The sequence below is a fragment of the Pelodiscus sinensis genome, chromosome 2 (assembly GCF_049634645.1).
Source record: "Pelodiscus sinensis isolate JC-2024 chromosome 2, ASM4963464v1, whole genome shotgun sequence".
NCBI classification, from domain to species: Eukaryota; Metazoa; Chordata; order Testudines; family Trionychidae; genus Pelodiscus; species Pelodiscus sinensis.
This window is the reverse complement of record NC_134712.1, coordinates 46,809,389-46,832,814: the sequence shown is the minus strand read 5'-3', so window position 1 is coordinate 46,832,814 and position 23,426 is coordinate 46,809,389. Positions and strand designations below refer to the sequence as shown.

The 23,426-nt window shown below is 40.2% G+C and overlaps 1 protein-coding gene across 8 annotated transcripts in view; it reads left to right on the top strand.

Annotated features, from left to right (window-relative positions):
* Positions 1–23,426, top strand: part of RALYL (RALY RNA binding protein like) — a 566,823-nt gene that overhangs the window by 184,651 nt on the left and 358,746 nt on the right. Inside the window, exon 1 of one of the 8 annotated variants that reach the window (XM_075920454.1) lies at positions 449–600. The exons of the other annotated variants lie outside the window; for them this stretch is intronic. The gene's annotated coding sequence lies outside the window, so the exon portion shown is untranslated. Of the gene's footprint in view, positions 1–448; positions 601–23,426 lie in introns of those variants that run through there. 8 annotated transcript variants of the gene reach the window in all.

Genomic DNA, 23,426 nt, shown 5'->3' with positions numbered 1-23,426 from the left:
ATTTTTCACATCCTCCTTCCTATGAAAATAGGCTCCCTTAATTTCTATGAATCTATCTGTACATGCCTCACATTAAAATGCACAATTCTAAAGTATAAATTTTAAATCTCTAAACATTACCTAAAATAACCCTTTTGCCCAGTATCACTGTTTGGAGATCCTGAGATATCACATTATCCAGAGAGAGAGAAACACTGGCTGTGTCCCCCTCTGGGAATATGGAAATCCCCATTCCAGTGGTATAAATCTCCCTCAATTCACTTGCTTTGTGAGGTATCAGACCTTAAATCTGTCCTTTATCAGTCTGTGATATAGCAGAGTCAGAAAACAGCAGAAGGGGGAGCTATATAAGCCCTAGGCTAATTAAGGTGTGGTTCCTTACAGACTAGGGAAAGTTACTACAAGTTAATAGAAATATACCTGTAGCCAATTAAGGTCCTGTCAGGAACCCAATAAAACCTCCTGCTTCAGGCAGAGTGAGAAAGGAGAGAAGGCTGGAGTTTTGATGTGTGTTACTTAAAGAGCAGTGTATTGGAGGAAGGGAGACTCCCCTCCCCCAGCATCAAGGACTGAGGATAATCCACCTGGAGGGGAGAGAGGGTAAGAATGCCCCAGGTGTTGAGAGGGGCTAGGGCTCAGACCCAGAGCACTTTCCCTCCAGGGTATGAGTAGAGTGCATAAAGTGCAAGAATACTGGGACAAGCGGTAGCATCCTGCCCAAGGAAAAGTGTGGGATCCACCACAGTAATGCCTGCCATTTACCAACAGTCCAAAAACCAGTATAAGTGATCGGTTGTTGTTGCAAGTGTAGAGGAGAGGGGGCGTACCATATTTACTGGCAATAAATAAAAAGATTTGTGAGCAGTGGCTTTAAAATACAGACTCACAGCTGGTTCTGCTGCATTTGGTGGAACATTTACATTACAGTTAGATCCTCAGTTTGTTTCATCCAAAGACATTGAACCTCTTCCTAAATTGCCAGTACCACTGCTGCAGAATCTGAATTGTTTTTCATTATAGGCCTTCTGCCCCAGTATTGACAAAATCTATCTCTGCTTAATTTATGAGCTATAATGAGCTCACAGACCAAGATTATGTTGCTACAGGCTATTTTCTCCAGTATCTCATCATTTCCCAGTCAGCTTTTAAAGCTTGCTACATTATTTCTCATTTTGAGTCAGACTGTGCATTTGAGCCATAAGCTTTTATTAAAATAGAAAATCTTAGATTCACATGGTGACTGTCTTGGAACTGTCAACATGGGTTTATACATGCCTTTGTTCAACATTTCTAACTCTCTTCCATAGTTCAGTGTAATGAATTTTTAAATAGACATCTATAATAAAGACTCACAGCATTACCAAAAAAATGAGATTTTCATACTGAAATTTTCTGACTTCTCTTTTTTTTTGGGGGGGGGTATTTTTTTCTTACTATAGGGGAGAGTAAAGGGCTCCTGGAATAGCACTAAGCAATAATTAAATTTTCACTCTGAGACAAGCTTCCTTCCCCCCTCCTTTGAAATTAAAACTGGAGTAATTCTGGAAGTGGAGTATTCAGTGATTTGAATCTCACCCAGTGAGCTAAAATATTAAGCACAACATTTATTTCTACAATCTGTACAGCTGCTATTGACTCAAATATTTGCTCATCAAAATCAAGGGATGTATTCTTGGCAAAAAAGCATTCATTCAGTAAATACAATGACCTTCTAGATTGAGAGTTGTCATGGAAATGCAAGTGTAAAGAATTAAAATCACCCCCAAAATTGGAAGGTATTTTCATTCACTTTGCTTTCTTCTTTTCCTTAATTTTAGTTCTGTGAGAAATAACTTGTAGTCACATGCATTTGTAGTGCTAACAGTCAGAATGTTAAATGACTATTAATTTGTTTTAAATGCTTTCTTTAGTTATAATTTATTGTTTTTTTTAATCAAGAAACTTCTTATTTTCAATGTAAAGTAAACCCCCCAACTTGTCTGTTTTTTTTTTTCTTTGACAGTATTTTTTTGATCGACAGTATTTATAGATTATAAGGCCAGAAGGAACCACTGTGATCATCTATACTCGTATAATACAAGCCATAGATCAGAGGCAGCTGTGTTAGTCTGAATCTGCAAAAGTGGCAAGGAGTCCTGTGGCACCTTATAGACTAACTGAAGTGTTGGAGCGCAAGTTTTCGTGGGCAAAGACCCACTTCGTCAGATGCATGTAGTGGAAATTTCCAGAAGCAGGTATAAATATGCAGGCCAGAATCAGGCTGGAGATGACGAGGTGAATCCAATCAAGGAGGATGAGGCCCACTTCTAGTAGCTCATCTGGAGGCAGGGGCGGATATAGGGCAGGGCGAATGGGGCGGCCGCCCCGGGCCCCGCGCTTCAAAAAGCCCCGCGCATGCACCGTGGCGCCGCTGCGCATGCGCATGGCATCACTGCACATGCGCCGTGGCAAAGGGGGGGCCCCGCAGAATTACGCTGCCCGGGGCCCCACAAAACTGTCATCTGCCCCTGTCTGGACGTGTGAATTCCAAGAGAGGAGAAGCTGCTTTTGTAGTTAGCAAGCCATTCACAGTCTTTGTTTAATCCAGAGTTGATTGTGTCAAACTTGAAGATGAGCTGTAGCTCAGCAGTTTCTTTTTGAAGTCTGGTCCTGAAGTTTTTTTGCTGCAGGATGGCTACCTTTAGATCTGCAATTGTGTGTCCAGGGAGATTGAAGTGTTCCCCTACAGGTTTTTGTATGTTGCCATTCCTAATATCTGATTTGTGTCCATTGATTCTTTTACGTAGGGACTGTCCAGTTCGGCCAATGTATATAGCAGAGGGACATTGCTGGCACATGATGGCATATATTATGTTAGCAGATGTGCAGGAGAATGTACCAGTGACAGTATGGCTGATGTGGTTAGGTCCTGTGCTAAGGATCTTTGTCCAGGATGGGTTGTAGATCACAAATGATGCATTGGAGAGGTTTTAGCTGAGGACTGTAGGTGATGGCCAGTGGTGTTCTCTTGGTTTCTTTCTTGGGCTTGTCCCGTAGCAGGACGCTTCTGGGTACACGTCTCGCTCTGTCAATCTGTCTCCTCACTTCCTCGTGTGAGTATCGTAGTTTACAGAATGCTTGTTGAAGATCTTGTAGGTGTAGGTCTCTGTCTGAGGGGTTGGAGCATATGCGGTTGTACCTCAGTGCTTGGCTGTAAACATTGGATCATGTGGTGTGTCTGGGATGGAAGCTGGAGGCATGCAGGTAAGCATAGCGGTTGGTAGGTTTTCGGTATAGGGTGGTATTGATGTGACCGTCACTTATTTGTACTGTGGTGTCCAGGAAATGGACCTCCTGTGTAGACTGGTCCATGCTGAGGTTGATGGTGGGGTGGAAGCTGTTGAAATCGTGGTGAAATTCTTCTAGAGTCTCCTTCCCATGGTTCCAGATGATGAAGATGTCATCTATGTAGCGTAGGTAGAGAAGGGGCATAAGTGGACGAGAAGGGGCATTAGGTGGTCCTGCCAGTTACCATTTAGGAGGATTCTTAAATGGACTTGATCAAACGGACTCGCAGACACTCTCAAATTCTTCTGTTTATGTATTGATTAGTTCCCTAATAGATATACACTATAATCAAGTCTCCACTTAACCTTCTCTTTATTAAGGAAAATAGTTTGAGCTTCTTGATTCTGCCAGGGCACATCTACACTAAAGGGATGGTTGACTTAAGATATGCAATAAGGATGTTAAAGACTAGTCGACAGAATAATTGACTAGTTGCTTCTCCCCCCCCCCCCAGGCAGCAAGGGTGAGGAAACGGGGGGTACTTCAAAGTGGCAGCACCACACAGAGCCTGGGGTCAGCTGGGGTTCCCAGCTGACCCCAGCTCCTTATGGCACTAAGCCCAGGTTCAGCTGTGTGGCGCTGCTCCTTTGAAACACTGCCATGGCATTTCAAAGGGGCACTGCCGCAGAGCCCCGGGTCAGCTGGGGATTCCCCAGATGATCGCAGGCTCCATGTGGCACTGCCCCCTTTGAAATGCCGTAACAGCATTTCAAAGGGGGCAGCACCCCCCTATCAACTAATCGAACAGTTGATGCAAAAAATGCATCGACTATTTGATTAGTGAAATACAGGCACTTAACAACCTTAATATGCAACTCAGTCAACATCTTAAATCACCTTCCAAACAGTGGGAGGTCAATGGGAGCAAACACTCCCATTGGCTTTCCTTACTCCTCGTGAGTGTCAGAGCCTAAAGTAAAACTCTCCCATCCTCATGCCTATTTGCCTGCCTATCCACCAGTTTTAGTCTGCAGAGATCGACACCCATTATAATTCAGGGGACATGCTTGCCCTCTGTTCACATTTGAGATGTGGGAGATATACAAGATTCTACACTGCTCCTGGGACCCCTGGTGTGTACATGTTTTTGTTTTGATCAGGGCTGTCCTTACCAATACACAGAACATGCAGCTGAGTAGGGCATCCAAAAATGTGGGGAACTACTGAATCTTAATGTCCACCCATCCACCTCTTCCATGGCTTCGCTTTCTGGGGAGAAGATATAGTTAACTTAAAAGGGAAAAATCCTGCCAGACCTATTAGCAGAACACGGAACCTGTGAAAAAGCCATTTAAGTAGTAATTAAACCATTTAACAGGCATTTACCAACCCCAGGTGTACACTGTCAGGGTATGTCTTCACTACCACCCTAGTTTGAACTAGGGTGGTTAATGTAGGCAACCAAAGTTGCAAATGAAGCCCGGGATTTGAATTTCCCGGGCTTCATTTGCATCTTGCCGAGTGCCGCCATTTTTAAAGCCCTGCTAGTTCCGACTCCGTGCCCACGGCTACACACGGCACGGAGTAGGTAGTTCGGATTAGACTTCCTATTCCGAACTACCATTACTCCTCATGGAATAGGAAGTCTAATCCAAACTACCTACTCCATGCTGCGTGTAGCTGCAGGCATGGAGTCCGAACTAGCGGGGCTTTAAAAATGGCGGCGCCCGGCAAGAGGCAAATGAAGCCCAGGAAATTCACATCCCGGGCTTCATTTGCAACTTTGGTTGCCTACATTAACCACCCTAGTTCGAACTAGGGTGGTAGTATAGACATACCCTCAGTCTCTGAATTCACTATGTTAGTCTAAGGGTTTTAGTTTAAAATTTGCTTTAAAATATTTCATTAGTGTGTTGCTGAAGATTATAAAATCACATCGGTAAAAAAACCTCCCTTCCCCAGCTGCCATCAGGCATAGAGGTAGCAGTTTAATGGTATTGCATAAGGCCCCATAAATCCTAACGACAGCCCTGGTTTTAGATTTCATTGTTTCCTTTCACATACTGACGTTGCTTTGTAACTTCCAGACAGTAATGCATTCTAAATATGGCTACACTAAAAGACCACTGTGAAATTTATATAGAGCTATAGGCAGCTGTACACTTAATATAGTGATATTTCAGTACACTACTGTTGTATAGACCTCAAAATCTTCCCTATAATTTCTGGGTATAAGTCAAAATATTTGGGCTTAATGTGTTAAGCCTCATGTGGTTTGGGTCCTGGATATATTAGTCACACTTTCTTTCAGGTGGTAGTTCAGAAACTGAGAACGGATGGAAAATTGAATTAATAATCCATAGATTTATACAGAGTGGGACTAGCTCTGGACAATCCCATTGGAAGGCCTTGACACAAATTTATTTAGAGGATTTATTTGTGTGTATAGTATTTCAGTGTTTATTAGTGTAATACCTGTTGACCCTTTAAGTATTCTTAAAAGCCTATTTGCCCAGGCTTTTACTGAATTGGGCAGATTGAGAGGGAATTGCCTTTTCTGATTCAGAGAATTTCATTTTCCATGTTTGGTGCTTCACTGTTGATTTTAATAAAATCTTATCTAACATGCATGCAGCTGTGGTACTGGTAGATGAATTTTTATACTTTAGAAATATTAAAAAGTCCCAATGGAAACCAAAACCCTTTTAGGTACCTTTTTCATCATGCATCTATAGCAATGAAAGGTTTTCCACTATTGCAAACTCCCACTTTGCCTTAAATATGCAGATTCTCTCTAAAAATGTTGAAATTTTGCACAGATGAAATTAGAAAGAAATAGTTTCAGGATCACTGTAAAATACATCAGGCCCATTATGGAAAACTTCTTAAATATGTGCTTAATCTGACAAAAGTGAGTCATTTTTATTGACTTCTCTGGACTGCTCATGTCCTTAAAGCTAAGGATTTGGACTCCAGTTCAGCAAGGTGCCTATTGACCTATAACCAGGGAAGACATTAAAAAACAGACAACTTAATAGGGATTTTGCTAGGTGAAGGAATTTACTTTGGAAGCACTTGTTTACTAGAGCAATGGATTATACTGAAAGGATGAAGATTAGCAAGAAGCTTCATTTGTTGACAGAAAAAGTAATGCCTCATTCTGGATCAAGATCATACATACAAAAATCTTGGTTTTATTCTGCAGTTTATAACTACTTGGTAAGGAAAAACTGATAATGTGTCACAGCTTTAGTGATGGCTTTGTGCGCTTGTATATAATATTGCACCCACTCCTCTACATGTAAGAGGAAATAATTCTGGAAATATTTAAATTTTCAGTGTGGTCCATTGCCCTGTGTCAGAAAATGCGTGAAGTAATTTTCAGTAGGAGGCTACTGCATTGTTAAATTCTTATACAACCACACACACTCAGTATTCTTTTGTTCTTTTTTCCTGTTTTTTCTCGCCTTTTCTTCCTTCTTGCTGCTGCAGTTATGTGCAATGGCAGTGACACAAGAACTGGTATCCTTTAGTGATGAGCAAGATAACTTGCCTGAGCACGGATGGTAGAATATTGTAGCTAAAATGTTTTGTATGGATCTGACTGCAGACATTTTCCAGAAAGTATTTTCTGTACGTAATTTCTAAGAGGAGGTGGTTCAGATTTCAAACTCTGATTCCATCTCAAATTGGAATGAAAAGGCAAAATTGTGGAATTGTTTTGTGCAATGAAATATTTTGAAAATATTTCATTTTTGGAAGAACAAAATGTTCTGTTTTGAATATATATTAATTTGAAAACCAAAGCAAAACTTATTTCCCATGAGCATTTTAATAAAATCACTGCCTTCCCACAGTATTTGCATTTTGTTGAATCAAAATTTTCCAACAGAAAAATATTGTCAGCATTTTTGGTCAGCTCCAGTATGAACTCCAGGGCGGTGGGTTTTGTTTTTTTAAAACCTTTTTTTTAGACCTTTATATATTAATCAAAAGCAGTAATTACCTGTGTATGTCTCTCTGTGTTAAGGCTCAAATACAAATAGAAAATAGCAAATCCATATCCTCCATGGCTGCAAAGGATCTCTGCACCTGTTATATAAATGATAGGGGCAGAACTGAATGCTGAGGGGTCTGCCTTGTGTGCAGAAGCATGCATCAGGCAAGAGCAACACAAAAACGTGAAATGTAGGGCTGGAAAGAACATTGAGAGGACATCAAATCCAGTCCCATGAGCTAAAATAGAGCCAAATAAACATAGACCATCCTGATAGATATTTGTCCACCTGTTCTTACAAAACTCCAGGCATGGGAATTCCACAACTCCCTCCCCCCCACCTTAATCTTATTCCAGAATTAAGTCCTCACATATAGCCTTTGCTGAAGATTAAAACAGCAGTTCTTAAACTGGAGTCTGCAAGGGATGCTCCAGAGAGTCCATGATTCAAGGTTGTGGCTGCTGGCTCTGCTGATCAACTTCTCCCCTGCCCCTCCTAGTGCTTCCTGCATAGCTGTTCAGTGGTGTGAAGGAGGTGTGGGGGGGGGGAGCGAAGGGGAGAGGTGAGGAGGGAGAAGAGTGGGAAGAAAGCATGCTCATGGGAGGAGTTGTGGCAGGAATAGGGTGAGAAGAGGATTGGAAGGGATGGAGGGGGGGCAGCACTGGGGCTGAACAGGGTCGAGTACCTCTGGAGAAAATTAGACAGCATTTTAGGCTATGTCTAGACTGCAGAGTTATATCAGAAAAAGATACACAAATTGTGAAATGCAATTTGAGTTTCTTTTTCCGCTTTTTTTTTTTTTTTTTTTCAGAAGAGGCTTTTCTGAAATTTGGCCCATCTATGCTGGGCCAAATTTTGGAAAAACCTCCTCTTTCAGAACATCCCTGGTTCCTCATACAATGAGGAATACAGGGATGCCAAAAGATCGTGTCCGCTTTTTTGGAAACTGTTTCAAAAAAGTGGATGCGTTCCTTGGACGCTGCAGAGTTTTTCCGGGATATCTCCAGCATCCCAGAAAAGCTCTGCAGTGTAGACATGGCCTTAGGGTCCTGGGAAATTTTTAAATCAAAATGGAGTTTCTTGGGTTGCTAAAATTTGAGAACTGCTGGATGAAGCTGATTACTTTAGTCTCTAACCTAAGGGAAAATGGAGAATTAATTGCTACTGTCTTTCTAACAGCTCTTAACATATTTGGAGACGGTCATCTTTTCTCAAGTCTAAACATGACCAACTTTTCTTATCTCTTACGTACAGCATAGTACATCCAACCTAGAAAATTAGCTTTTTTTTTTTTTTTTTTTTTTTTTTTTGCCGCTGCACCGTCCCATTGTTGGCTCATATGCAATTTGTGATCTATTATAACTCCTAGATCCCAGTTATTCCCCCATTTTGTATTTGTTTGTTGGATTTTTTTCCTAAGTTGAGTAGTTCACACTTGTCTTTTAAAAACTACAATCTGAAGATGTGTAGTTGAATATAGCTCCTCTTTCCACAGAGAAAGTACTCCATCCATTCTTCCTTCTCTCCCCCGCCATGCCATGTAACTTCAGTGCCCATCTCAGTCAAGGGACAAAACTAAGGCTTTTCCTCAGACATTCCAACTGATTATTTGTCCGTTCTCTTATTTCCTATGCAAGACAAACAGGATCTGCAAATATTGACTTAAGTGAGTTACCCTGTAGAAGTAATTGGATCACTCAGATAAGCAATGGTTTGAAGGATAAGGCTTCACATAAAAAAAGAATATGACTGGTCTCAAGTCGTCTGTTTAAAAGCTGGAGATTGCTTGTGTAGTATTGGGGAAACTAAACGTGGAAAGGTAATTTAAAAACGTTAGACTCTCTAGAGTAGCTATTTAAGATCATCAGGTATAACTAATCACACTGTTCCCTCCTGGACTTTTGGCCTTTTGTTTTTAGAATTAAAGGACAAGATTCAAGAGGTTATTCAGAAACAACTCTCAAAAGTGAATATAGCACTTAAGTGAAGCCAAGAAATAATTACAAATAGAATTATAAAACACCTAGATGATAATAGGGGCAATGAATCTTGGGGCAAGGACCATTTATGAATTTGTACAGTGTTTGTCACAATGGAACACTAAATAATAATGGAACATTACATAATATGAGTGGTTAATCAACACTAAAGAAGAGCAAATAGCACTATGGCAAATGCAAATATCCAGGCTGATTAATGCAAGTGGAAAGAATTATTTGAACTACTTACACATATAAATATATTAAAAATTACCTGTAACCTAGGCTCTATTGTAGATGTTTCCATGGCAGATTCTTCTGAATGCACAGTGACTGACAAAAAGCAAATGAAATATTAAAATGCATAAATGGGGTAGAAAATACTGAAATTATGCCCTCATTTATTGTATTATGATCAGGTTAGGTCATCCTATGTCGGAAAGATATAGCAGAAATGGACTGGGTCCAGAAATGAGCATCAGAAATGGACAGCTTCTCCATGAAAAGAAATGGGAAATATTTTGACTCTTGTCACTTTTAGAGAAGATAGATGTGATAGCGAGCTAGAAAATAACTAGGACAACAACAAGATATAGATATATCTGAATCCTAGATTTTATTTACCATCTGTCAGGGGAGATCCACATTCATCTTTAATTGAAAGTGAATTAAGGCACATAATTAAGATGTGTAATTCACTGCCACAAGAGTGCATTCAATTCAGGAGCTTTTTGAGGATTTTAAATAAATTAGTTTAAAAATAGATAGTATATAGAGATATTGAAAATATCCATAATTAGAATGACTAAAACTTGAGAGGTTATTCCGGCTATGAGCCATTCGCTAAATTGTGAGGATTAAGAAGGTTAGTTCATAATTGTCCCCTGTAAGGAATTTTGCATCTGTTTCCAAGACAGCTGGCACCAATCACACCCCAACACAGAATATTGAAACAGATGAACCAGTCGAGTATCACCATTCCTGTATGAGTGGCAGCCCAGGGTTGTAGTGACAAATTTGGACTTATATTCTCAAACTAACATTAGCTATGTAGACATTACTTTTAAGTAGTAACTCAGAGTCCTCGATTTCAGAGCATAAATTGCATCCCAAACCTCAACATTCAGGTATGTCTACACTACAGGACAAGGTTGAATTAAGAAACACAACTTCAGCTACATTAATTGTTTAGCTGAAGTTGAAGTACCTTAACTCATGTTTAGCGCTGTCCACACTGCAGGAAGCCCTTCAACTTCCCTTACTCCTTGTGGAAGCAGAACTACTGGCATCGACAGGAGTACCCCTTTCAGTTTAAATTGGCTGTCTTTACTAGACCCACTAATTTGAACCCTGGAAGATCAACAACAGCAGCTTCAGTCTTATCTGTAGTGTAGACCAGTGGTACATAACTTCCACTTCACAATCCACTGGCTGCTGGGCGATGGTAGTTGCCAGAGCTGAAGCTGGCTGTTTGTGGTGGCTCAGCTTCGGCAGCCATGATGGCTGATTTTTGTACTGAAATTGAGGTGGCAGCAGGAGGAGCTAGAGCAGGAAATGCCTCCTTCCCCTCTCAGTAATAGTGGCCTGGCAGAGGTGCCGTGCCCCCTCCCCACTGCCACCCATGCATCCGATTTTGCCAACTATGCCACTGGGGCTGAGGTGGCAGCAGAAGGAGGCACCTCCCTCCCTCCTTGGCAATAGCGATCCGGCCAGGGCTCCATGCTCCCCTCCCCCACCTGTATGGCTGATTTTGCCAGTGGCACCTCCTTACCTTCTCCTCTCACCTAGGTAAGATGGTGGCCTGCTGGGGCTCCACCCTCCCCCTCCCACCAATGAGGATGCAAGACACGTGGGGAGGGAGAGGGCGCAAAGGAGGAGAAAGCATGCGTGCCACCATTATCTGCACTCCCTGATTGCATGGCAGTAATGGCCACTCTCCCTACAAGGGACAGCCTCTTTCTCTAGAAAGTGCGGGGGTGGGCAAAAGGGTTTTGGGTGAGGGTGTGGTGGGGTCATGGGTAAGAGGGTGTTGGCATGGGCTTTAGGGGTCAGGTCAAAGAGTGTTAGGGACTGGGGAACAAGGAGCTGGGTTGTGGCTAAGTGGACAGGAAACATTTTATTTGCATATTCATTATTTGTACAATAAGTATGCAGTCTTCTAAAAGTTTGAGAATGAGTTTGCTGGTCCACAGCATAAAAATATTAGGAACCACTGGTGTAGATGTACCCTTACAAAGATATTTTTAGCACAAGCCCTCCAATGTGTGTCCAGAGGCTCACTGTTGTGGACTACGTAGATATGCCATATGAGGCCTGCTAGAAAATGACAGCTATCTTACCTGAACTCAATGGCTGCGTCTAGACTGGCAAGCCGCTTTTGCGGAAAAACTTGTCAGCTGTCTACACTGGCCGCTTGAATTTGCGCAAGAACACTGACGATCTAATGTAAGATTGTCAGTGTTCTTGCGTAAATACTATGATGCTCCCGCTCTGGGATAAGCCCTCTTGCGCAAATGCTTTTGCGCAAGAGGGCCAGTGTAGACAGGTAAATACTGTTTTGCACAAAAAAGCCCCGATGGTGAAAATGATGAGCGGGGCTTTCTTGCGCACAAAAACTGCTTTTGCGGAAAAACGTCCTTGCCGATCTAGCCGATTTTCCGCAAATGCTTTTAACGGAAAAGTTTTTCCGTTAAAAGCATTTGCGGAAAAGAGCATGTCAGTCTAGACGCAGCCAATGTGTTGCTTTTCTTGAAAGATGGGAAGGGAGAGACCAGTCCTCATTGTTTCATCACCTTCACCTCTTTTTGTGAGTATTGATAACACCACTAATAATTTCAATAAGCTTGTCCTGATAACAAATTACTTAGTAGTTCGGTTACTCATTGGCTTTAATATATTACTGTATCAGTTTTGTTTTCCCAACCTCCCTTTCCAAAGTCAGGAGACACTTTTTCAGTGAAAAGCAGCCATTCCATTTTATTGTATTTGCTATCATACAGTGCAACAGAGTTCTTTTTTCCTTGCCTGGTGTTGTTTCAAATCTCTCTCATCTGAGCTACTGTTGCTGTAACTGATCATAATGGCATCAAAAGTCATTATTTTTAATGTCTGTCACCCTGCTATCTTTCTTTAATGTGTGTAATATTTTTTCTGGGACAAGCTTTCCAAATCAGGAAAAACAATCCATCTTCAATTGTACATAATGGTAGAATCTCTCACTTTCTAGATAATCTTTCAAAATGAATGGAAAGATAAGACTTACTTATTAAACTGATGTTTCTTGTCAACTAAAACAAATACCTCTTCACTATTGATTTTTTTACTTTCCTTCTTGACCCAGGACTTTTTAGAATATCACTTAAATATTTCATTTAAGGCTTTAGAAAGAAACACAGATGAATGTGTTGGTGAGTGTAAAATAAAACATAGAGAAAGATTGTAAAGTAGTTTGCTGCTTGAATTCCCATTTTATACCATATATACAAACTGAGAGAACAAAGAAAATATTGCATGAACAACAGTGTAGTGAGTTATGATGGCTTTTGTCATGAGTACAAGAGAATTCTCATTTGTAAATCCCAACACAGAGAGAGTTATCTTCCCCATGAGTCAGAGAATAGTGTAAACTAACTATTCTGAGGGGGGAGTTTGCACATCTGGTCCACTTGTTTATTAAACACTCTTATAGAGAGAAGTCAGCAGCTGATGAGATTTTTTTCAATAAATCTGTCATGTTGCTGGCATTGAGTTTGTGCTCAGTATTTGGTGCCAAACTTCCATAAACATATTTAATGGCTTGTCAGTAGAGTTTTAAGATGCTAGACTTCATGGAAATGGAAAATAGAAGCTCCAAAATGTTACACAGCTATAGCACCCAGTGCTTTTCATTATCGACATTGAGAATTGCAGCTATTGGTGACAGGTGGTAGAGCTGTTCCTTGCTAGCGAGGAGAGGAGGTACAAAGAGGGCAGTTGCCCAGGGCCCATGGCAGCTGGAGCCCTGTATCTATTTAAATCACTGCCAGTGTGCTGCACCATGTGCTCTGGGCAACACCAAGGGATGCTTGGGAAAAGCACGAAATTCTCTGGGCAGTGCTGAGGGGTGCCTAGCCTGAACCTCACCCCTTCCTTCTGAAATCCTGTCCCTTGCAGCGGCATGGAACAGCTTCCCACCTTTTTCATGGGGACTGGCAAGTCTGTCAGTTCCACTGGCCACAACAGCCCTTTCCTAGGCAATTTGGTATAAAAATGACCAAAATATTGACTGCTTCTCCAATCCTAGTGAATGATAAATTTGTTTCTTCGGGTATAGCCATTTGAGGAATAGGAAATCTTTGACTTGTTAATACTATCCAGTTTCAAGTACATTAAGTTGTGTGAAAGGCCTTTCCAACAGACTGCAGCAGGAACAGGAAAGATTTTGCACTTTTTGATAACGAGGAGACCCTTGTTTATCAAAATAATACTAAATTCAACACACACATCCAAAAGCCCTTAATACACAGAGTTGCATAGATAGTGAGATCAGTTCCATCATCCATCCTCTTCCTCTAATCACAAAACAGAAATTGTCTTTATAGCATGCCAGGAAAAGTTAAGAAACAAAGGCTGTAGTTAGCCAGGTAGGGAGACAGTAAGGGTATGTCTACACTATCACCCTAGTTCGAACTAGGGTGGTTAATGTAGTCATACGAACTGGCAAATGAAGCCCGGGATTTGAATTTCCCGGGCTTCATTTGCATGTTGCTGGGTGCCGCCATTTTTAAATGTCCGCTAGTGCGGACTCCGTGCCCACGGCTACACGCGGCACGAACTAGGTAGTTCGGACTAGGCTTCCTATTCCGAACTACCTGTACACCTCGTTCCAACTTGACACCTGTCTTCAACTGTTTTGCCTTTTAGATTTGCTTTGTGAAGGACCTTATCTACCAACTACCTGAATTTGCTAATGTCTGTCTTCTTTGCTGTTGTCCCTCCTACCATTCCCTTAATCAGGAAATGAGACCATGATTCTCTTTTACCCAAGCTGCCTTTCACTTTGAAATTCTTAACCATTTCCTCCCTATTTGTCAAATCAGATCTACCAGACAATCCCTCACAGCAGATTTCTCCAACTTTTGAAATAACAGATTCTCAAATACATTCCAAGAACTTGTTGGATAATCTGTTCCCTGCTGTGCTATTTTCCCAACATCTGTTTGGGTAGTTGAAGTTCCCCATCATAAATGAGTGATTTAGTGAAATCAACTACATTAAATACAATTTAAACAATGGAATAAATATCTGCTCTCTTATGTCTAGACATCTGGTAACTGTTTGGGGTTAGGAATACACCTCTCTAATATGTGCATTATGGAATGTTCTAATATGAATGTTTTAGATTAACCTTCAAACGTATAATACTAGCCACTCTGAAAGACAGAATACAAGCCTTGATAAAGTCTGCCATGAAAATTTGTGTTCCTTCATGAACCTACCTACATTTTATCTACATCAACACACCATTGCATATCAGTGCAATATCAGTCTTTTCTTGTCTTCATTTGCCTCTGGCACTAAAGATATCTGAGAGAATCAACTGCTTCAAATGTGCCTTTAGTTTCCTAAACTTGTTGCTGGGTGGCATCATGCATAGGCTAGATTCTGTTTAACATAGCTTTGAACTGGAAGAAAAAAATCAAGAAACATTAATGCTGACAGTAAGTGGGTATTTAATCATTCACTGTAATTATGAGGCATACTGCAATAGTCAGTACAATGCTCATTATCTAGTGTAATGAGTGATTTGTATTCATTAGTATATGCACAGATTCATATTCTAACATCTCCACGACTGGTAGAAGTAAGTGAACAAATTAAATAATTTAAAAAATAAACTATTAGGAAAGATAACCTGTCGGGGGTCAGGGGAGAGGAATAAAACAATTTAAAATGTTTTTCTTTTGAAAGAATGTAAACCACATCAGTCTGAGATGTGAACTACGTTTGGTATTTATATGTCCTAAATCAAAGGAATCCTTTGAGTAGATGGGAAGGAACAGTTATTGATAATAATGACATTATATATTATTCACTTTCATGATAAAACTTACACATGAACTATCATGGAAGGAGAGAGTCTCAATGCAATAAACAAATGAGGGAATTGAAACCAGTGTAGAGAATTTACTGTGAATTGGATTATGTGGTTTAGAGCTAACAGTTGCTATTACCTGGGGGTAGTGTTGTATCTGTGCTGGCTACCAGAAGACTCTGGAATACCATGCCAAATTTCTCCACTCAAGTTTGGGGGGAAGGAGAGTGGGTTACCAATGACCTTGATACATTTCCAGCTCTCTTCTGAATAGAGGAGGACAGATTGTATAAAGTTCACATGTGCATATAAAGCCTGTAACCATCTGCTGAAATTATGAACAGTGTGTTAGCTAAGGTAAGCATGTGGAGACAAGTTCAGAAGGTCAGATGTCCTTCATTTGCAGGGGAGAATTGTAGGAGGCATTTTTATTTTTTTTTTCAGCCAAGCGGAAACCCAGAAATGTATAGATATTTAAAGTTGGTCAAATTGTTTTTTTTCTTAAATATCCACTAAAGAAAATCAACAGAGAATATTCAGCACTTTAATAGACCAGCAACTAAAGGGTTGCTCAAATCTTTAGATTATTGGACTAACCTCTTGGCAGATTCCTAAATTCTGATGCTCTGAAGGATAACAACCATTCATCAGCATTTATTTTGTTTTTTATGAGGAGAAATATTTTACTTGGTTGGCTATGGAATTCTGTCTTTTTATGTTATTTGGAAAATGCCTTTGTGAGGTAGCCTTTCTTTTATTGTGATACAGGTTGAACCTCTCTAGTCTGGTGACATCCATGGTCCAGCATGATTTTAGTTAGCCAGATGTCCACTTATCATGAATGTGTCCAAATTTCCCATGGTCCTGTAAAGTTTGTTTGCAGCCACCTCTCCTAGATGTCAGTGTTCTGTGCTATTATTTAGCTCTAATAAACCCTAAAATGTCTTCTAAGACCCTAGTAAGCAGTGGAAAAGTTGCAATGCTCCAGATGTGGCCTCATCAGTGCCAAAAAAAGGAGAATAATCACTTCCCTGAATCTGAAGGTAATATTCTTACTAATGCACCCCAATATGTCGTTCGATTTCTTGGCTACAAGGGCACACTATTGACTCATAGCCAACTTCTTATCCATTGTAATCCCCAGGTTCTTTTCTGCCGAACTACTATTAGACAGTCTGTCGCCAGTCTGTAATAGTGCTTGGGATTCTTCCATCCCAAGTGCAGAACTCTGTACTTGTCCTTGTTGAACCTCATCAGATGTCTATTGGCCCAATCTTCCAATTTGTCTTGGTTAATTGACAACACATTTTTCTAATTCTCTGAATATAATTCTGATATCACTTACATAGTTTTTACACTGATTAACCCTGACTTTAGTGGTACTATTTCTAATTTATAGTAGTGCAAATGAGATTGTGACCCAGTCCTATGCTAGAAACATATCCTGAAAAATGTTATTTATTAGTCTAAGTGAAAGCCTTCCAATAATTAATGTTTTGGTTCAGTTATGATGATGGTGATTAGTCCTTTATAGAACGTTGGTTTCCACTTCAACACAGGCCTTTGTGTTGAATCTCAAGGAAAAGTGTCTTTCATGCCATATCTTCACCATTTTTAACTCTTTAGTATAGAGGGAGGTGAATAATCCAAAAGAAAAAAAAAAGCTGTATGAATGTTCACCCAAATATTTTATTCTGCTTGGTTTGGTCTTTATCCTGCTGCTTTTGTGTTCATGTTAATGTTCACAGTAAGTTATCAAATGTTTACAAAAAACAAATTTCACATATGCATGTTTGATCCAGATGTGCTCTTGTGCTGCTCCAGCAAGAATACAGACCCATTATTGTGTCTGACAGTGACTGATCACATCTAAGAACATCACATCAGCCATGAGTATCCAGAATTAATTCATCAACTACATTAAAAAATTCTAGGAGATTTGAAATCTGCTTCCACCTATGCCATGATCAGATTTTTAGCAGTGATACTTTGAGTTAGTTTTCTAGACTTGAACAAAAGCTCTCTGTAAGCTTGAATATGTCTGTCTCCCCTGACAGAAATTTGGTCCAATAAAAGATACTCCCTCACCTTTCTTGTTTTTCTATTGATCAAAAAGATGCCAAACGAACCAATTTGGGTTACAAAATATTTGCTCAACCTCTACTTGAATAACAGGTTTACCCTTCTTGGTCATTCATATTTCATTTTAATGTTAATACAAATATAAATAAAACTTATGCAGTCTTATTGGGGAACAATGATAGAGATGCAGCCGTGTTAGTCTGGTCTAGTTGAAACAAAAGACAGGACTATGAAGCACTTTAAAGACTTAACAGGATGGTTTATTAGGTGATGCGCTTTCGTGGGCCAGACCCACTTCCTCAGATCGATTTGTGGAAGAAAATTGGCATGACCGTATATACCAAAGTGATACAATTTAAAAAAAAATTGAACACATGTAAAATTGACAAATCAGATTTTAGAACAGAGGCGGGGTGAGGGGGGAAGGTTAGTGTCTGTGAAGTAATGATATTAGGGGTGATAATTGGGGAAGCTATCTTTGTAATGGGTGAGATAATTAGCACCTTTGTTAAGGCCCATACATAAAGTGTCAAATTTAAGCATGGGCCTTAACAAAGATGCTAATTATCTCATCCATTACAAAGATAGCTTCCCCAATTATCACCCCTAATATCATTACCTCACAGACACTAACCTTCCCCCCTTCCTCTCCCTCTGTTATAAAATTGACAAATTAGATTTTAGATGTGTTCACTTTTTTTTATTTTATCGCTTTGGTATATATATGGTCGTGACAAATTTCTTCCACAAATCAATCTGAGGAAGTGGGTCTGGCCCACAAAAGCTCATCACCTAATAAATCATCTTGTTAGTCTTTAAAGTGATACATAGTCCTATCTTTTATTGAGGAACAGACCCCCAAATTGAAGTCTAATTACATATCTCTGATGTCAGTGTACAGCATCTGTAAGGGTTGGAGCATATTCCCAATTACTCACCCAGGTTGTTTCATTGATGACAAAGGGACTTCACATATGAGCAAATAGGTTCTGAGACAGATGCTCAGCTGGCATAAATCTGTGTCTCCATTTAAGTTAATTAATTATGCAGATTTATACCAGCTAAGAGTCTGGTCCTCTGCCTTTCTGGTGTCATCTGTTCTCAGATCAAAGGGAAGTCAACAGCTGAATGACCTGAAATCCCAAGGTGGACAAAGTGTACACATATTCTATTTCTAAGAACTGTCTTTTTATTAATTTTTTGCACCTAGCACTGAGTGTTTCTTCCCACATCTGCTCAAAATCACCAGTCTCTTAAAAAGGTATAAAGGGTCAAATTCTGCTCTGGGATACTAATTCAACCTAGACCACTTCAGTGGGATAAATGAAGTTCATTGATCCATTATTTCTGGCACAATGAATCCTGGATGTGAACATAAATCTTGCATTAGAAAAAACATGGTTTGAGTTGTTAATAAAGCCATCTCTGTGGAAGGGGGTTAGTTTGAATTATATTAGGAGTGGTCAATTATTTTTGGTGGGGAGCCACTTCAAGAATGTGGTAAAGTGATCAAGGAACACACTCTTGCATGATATTAACGGAGGAGATGCAGGCTCTAGGAGGTTAGAACATAAGAACGGCCATACTTGGTCAAACCAATGGTCCATCTAGCCCAGTATCCTGTCTGCCAACAGTGGCCAATACTAGATGCCCCAGAGGGAGGGAACACAACAGGTATTCCTCATGTGATGTTCGGTGCAGAAGAATCTTGAGGTAAGGTACTGGGATCTGGGAGGGAGTTTGGGTGAAGGATTTTTTTGACCTAGGATAGGGGACTGGGGTGCAAAAAGAGGTGCAGGGTCTGGAAGGGGGGATGAGTTCTGGAGAGGATTCTGACCTGGAGGAGGGTTGCAGGGTTTGGGAGGGGATTGTGACTGAAGGAGGAGTGTATGAGGGGCAGGGACTTGGGTTGTAACAAGGGTTTAGGGTTCAGGGTCAGAGATGGGATTTGAGTACAGGAGTGAGGGTGTAGAAGGTGTGGGTTACATGGGGTATAAATGCAGGAGGGTCAGAAGGTTGCAGGGAGAGAGGTGCTGGGATGTCAGAGACAGGCTCTTGCCAGAAGGCACTTACCTGGGTGGCTTCCGGCTACCAGCCCAGCAGGTTCCTCAACCAGGCTCCCTTCCTTTCATGCCCCACATGCCACTAGAAGCAGCAGCTGGGGCCCTGTGTTTCTCTGAAAGCTGGTGACCTGAAAAGAGGGTGGGAAAGGTACTTCACGTGCTGCCTTTCCTGTAACAGGAAGTTCACATTAGCTGGTTCTGGCCAACAGGAGTTGTGAGATTGAGCTGGCAGTGGGGGCAGTGCACAAAGCTGTTCTGAGCAGTCTGTGGGAGTGGGACAGCCAGGGAGCCCAACTGAGGCTCCTGCTGGATGATGGACCAGATTGGCGCATGGGCTGTATTTTGCCCACACTAGAACATATTTAGTGTGTGTGTATTCTGCTGAGAGCAGTGTGAAAACTCACATAAATGTACATGAGTTGATGAATCATAAACAAATCCATAACATCTCTACAATAAAATACACAATGTATTTTTCAGCAGTCTAGTGTAGAAATGGGACAAATGCTTAGGTCTGTCTCTGTATCATGGGTTTCTCTTCCAGGCATGATGCTGAAATATACTTTGAATAAAAGATCTGATGACTGCCACTCTTTTAAAACCCTGAACTAAAAGATGTGGTAGTGATTAAATGAACATGTAAATATTTAAATTGGCCTATATAATTGTTGCCTTTTATAATTATGATTACTAGAGAAGGCTTCTTAATTAAACAATATTTTAATGATCAGATTCAGCTGCTGAAGTTGTTTGTACATTTCCTTTTCATTTACCCCAGCCACAGGCTATCAATTATGTTTCACCTCCTACTTGGAATATCCAATTTCTAGATGCAGTACCCACTAATATTAATCAAAGTATAGTTCAGTACAAAATTCACAAACATGCCATATGAAACATGAACTGCAATGGGTGTTAATGGCAGATTGCACTTTATACAGTAAAATAAAAAAAATCCATTCATAGAGTAATAGATAAATCCTTCTGTAAGGAGAAATTACATATACCCATTAAACAAATTTTATTTTGCAAACTTAAGATTGCTTCAGCATAGTGTGTGTGAATGTTAATTTGTGCCATGCACACATGTGATATGACATAGTATAAAAACTTGTGTGTGATTGCTGCATTCCTCAAAATACTGGAGTAACAAGCTGTGCGAATCAATAAAATCTTCAGTACTTGGCACCATCATATGTTGTATATATCATATATATTGCACAAACCACTTTTAGGAGCATAGTATTTTGGAAAAAATGCAGTAGTGCCATTAATAAATCTGGGGGCTACTTATCTCTTTTTTCAGTGAAATTGAAGCCTATATGCAAAATGGCTGCTACTCTTTGGTTCAGGGGACTGCACTGGTCACAGGGACTGGGAGGAGCAGCAAAAACACTGAAAAGGGTGGATAGATAAAATGTGTGGTGAGGAGGGAGGCTAGGGAGTTCAGGAAGCTCGTGGTGGTGGCAAGTGGGGGATAAAATAGCAGCTTCCCTAAGTTGGAGGTAAGGGGAAGCTTCCAAATAGCTGGGCGGGGTGGAGAGAGAATTGCTGTCATAAATTGGTTGTGTGTCATAGAATTTTTGGGGTCTGCAGAAGGAGCCATTGTGTTGATGCAAGAAGCTCCCCTGATTCCACAGACTTCAGGGTTAGGCATGTGGGCAGAGCTCTGTGAGAACTAGGAGACGAGGGAAGCAGATCAACACTGCCTTCGTGTATGGCCCTATAGCAGAGAAATATCTTGGAGTAATGGGAGGCAAAGGAATGGAAGTTGGGGAAGTGATGCCACTTATCCCAGGCAAAGAGGTGTTGGTGCTTGGTCAAGACAGTAACTAGGAATGAATGGCAGTTCCCCTATCTAAGGAGTGAAGAGAGGGTAAGTGAAGCTAAGAGGAGAGGAATGCATAGATGAGTACTTTAAAGTTGTTCTTAAGCTGAAAGTGTCACATACAGACACTGGAATGGGAGTCGAGGAAAGTTTAAAAAATCAAGACTGCCTAAAAACTTAGGTTTAAAAATATGCCATGATTTTGGGGGATGAGATTGATGACTTTTCATCTGATGAGGCTGGCAATATTAACCATCCTTGCAGCTTGAACTATAACTTCGAAAATTCTGTAATGTTAATTTTCAATGCTTATTTTCAATCTATTTTTAGATAGTGCCTAGAGTAACTCAAGTTCATTCCTGATTCTGCTAGCAGCAGCTATTGAAACACATGCAGTTATATCTAGTCCTTCAATCTCTTTTTTAGGCTATACTCTCATTGATGTCATTTGGGAATCTTTCTTGAAAAAGTACTGCAAGATCCAGCTAATTGAGTTGAATGCATCATCTTTCTTTGAGTTATTGAACTTAATGCATAAACGTTGTGGAAGGTTAAGATGAAGCTACAATAAAAAAATCCACATAAATGAACACTAGTTTTACAGTGACAGTAATTTGTTATAGCTTCTGCAACCTTCAAACATAAGCAGGACTGCAGATTTCAAACATCTAGAGAGGGCGATGTAACATCCCCAGGGCTTGTGAGAGGCAAAGTGTTGAATATGAACTTTTTTTTTTCTCCTTGAACCAGGGAAAGTGACCTGAATACTTTTCACCTTGTCAGCACAGGGCTTGCAATATGGTCTCCTGGTGAGGGGGGGAGGGAGTTGCTAATTTTCACTTTCTTTCCAGCCTGACACATATGAGAGAGATAAAGATGATTTACTCTCTATATGTATTTTAATTACCTTGAACTTGTCTGTGACCTCGACTACCTATTTCCTATGAAGAGTAAATTAGTGTTATATTGACCTATTTAGACACATGTTTATATCTGAACAGCTAGTAGAGGTGTGTCTGCTGGTGGCAGGAAGGATCCCCAAATCCTACTGCAGTTTGATTAATCCACAGGGGAAATGCAGTGTTGCCACTCTCATGAATTTAGAAGACATGAGTCAAGTCACAAATGTATTATATACACATATATATATAGGCTGTCAAATCATTAAAAATTGGTTGGGATTAATGATGCAAAAAAAATAGTTTTGATTAATCATGCTTTTACACAATTATAGAATACCATAATAGCATGTATTTAAATATTTTGGATGTTTTCTATATTTTCACATTGTTTTAAATTACTACATCGAATACAAAATGTACAGAGCTCACTTTATATTTGTTTTTATTACAAATACGTACACTGTAAATAAACAAAGGAAATTATATTTTTCAGTCTCCCCATTACATGTACTGCAGTGCAATCTCTTTATCATGAAAGTTTACCATAGAAATGTAGAATTATGTAGAATAATGCATTCAAAAAATAAAGCAATCTATAACTTTTAGAGCCTACAAATCCACTCAGTTTTACTACTTGTTCAGACAATTTTGTTTACATTTGGAAGAGATAATGCTGCACTCTTCTTGTTTACAGTGTAATCTGAAAGTGAGAAGAGGCATTCACATGAAACTATTTAACCGACATCTTAAGATATTTACATGCCAGATCGTGCTAAGCATCCATATGTCCCTTCATCCGTCAAACACTATTTGAGAGGACATGTGTCTTTGCTGATGACAGTCCAAAGCTTTATGGACCAAGCATGTTCACTTTCATCATTTGAGTCAGATACTACCAGCAGAAGGTTAATTTTCTTTTCTGGTAGCTTCTGTCTCGGAGTGTTACTCTTTTTAAAACTTCTGAAAGAATGTTCCACAGTTCCTTTTTCTAAGATTTTGGAAGTCATGTCAGATTCTTAAACCTTAAACCTTGAGTTGAATAGCTAAATATCACCTGGGTGGTCAATACTCCAGATAGTGAAGTATTTGGAGATACTTCTGTAAGAGATAGAAGATGAGACCGCTGTCCCTGTCAAGAAGGCTATTACCCTGTGCGTCTTGTTTCTTGATTATGCCTTATTGGCATTTCTGGAGCTTATTTGCTTGTGCAAATAGTTCTGTGGAGGGTGTCATT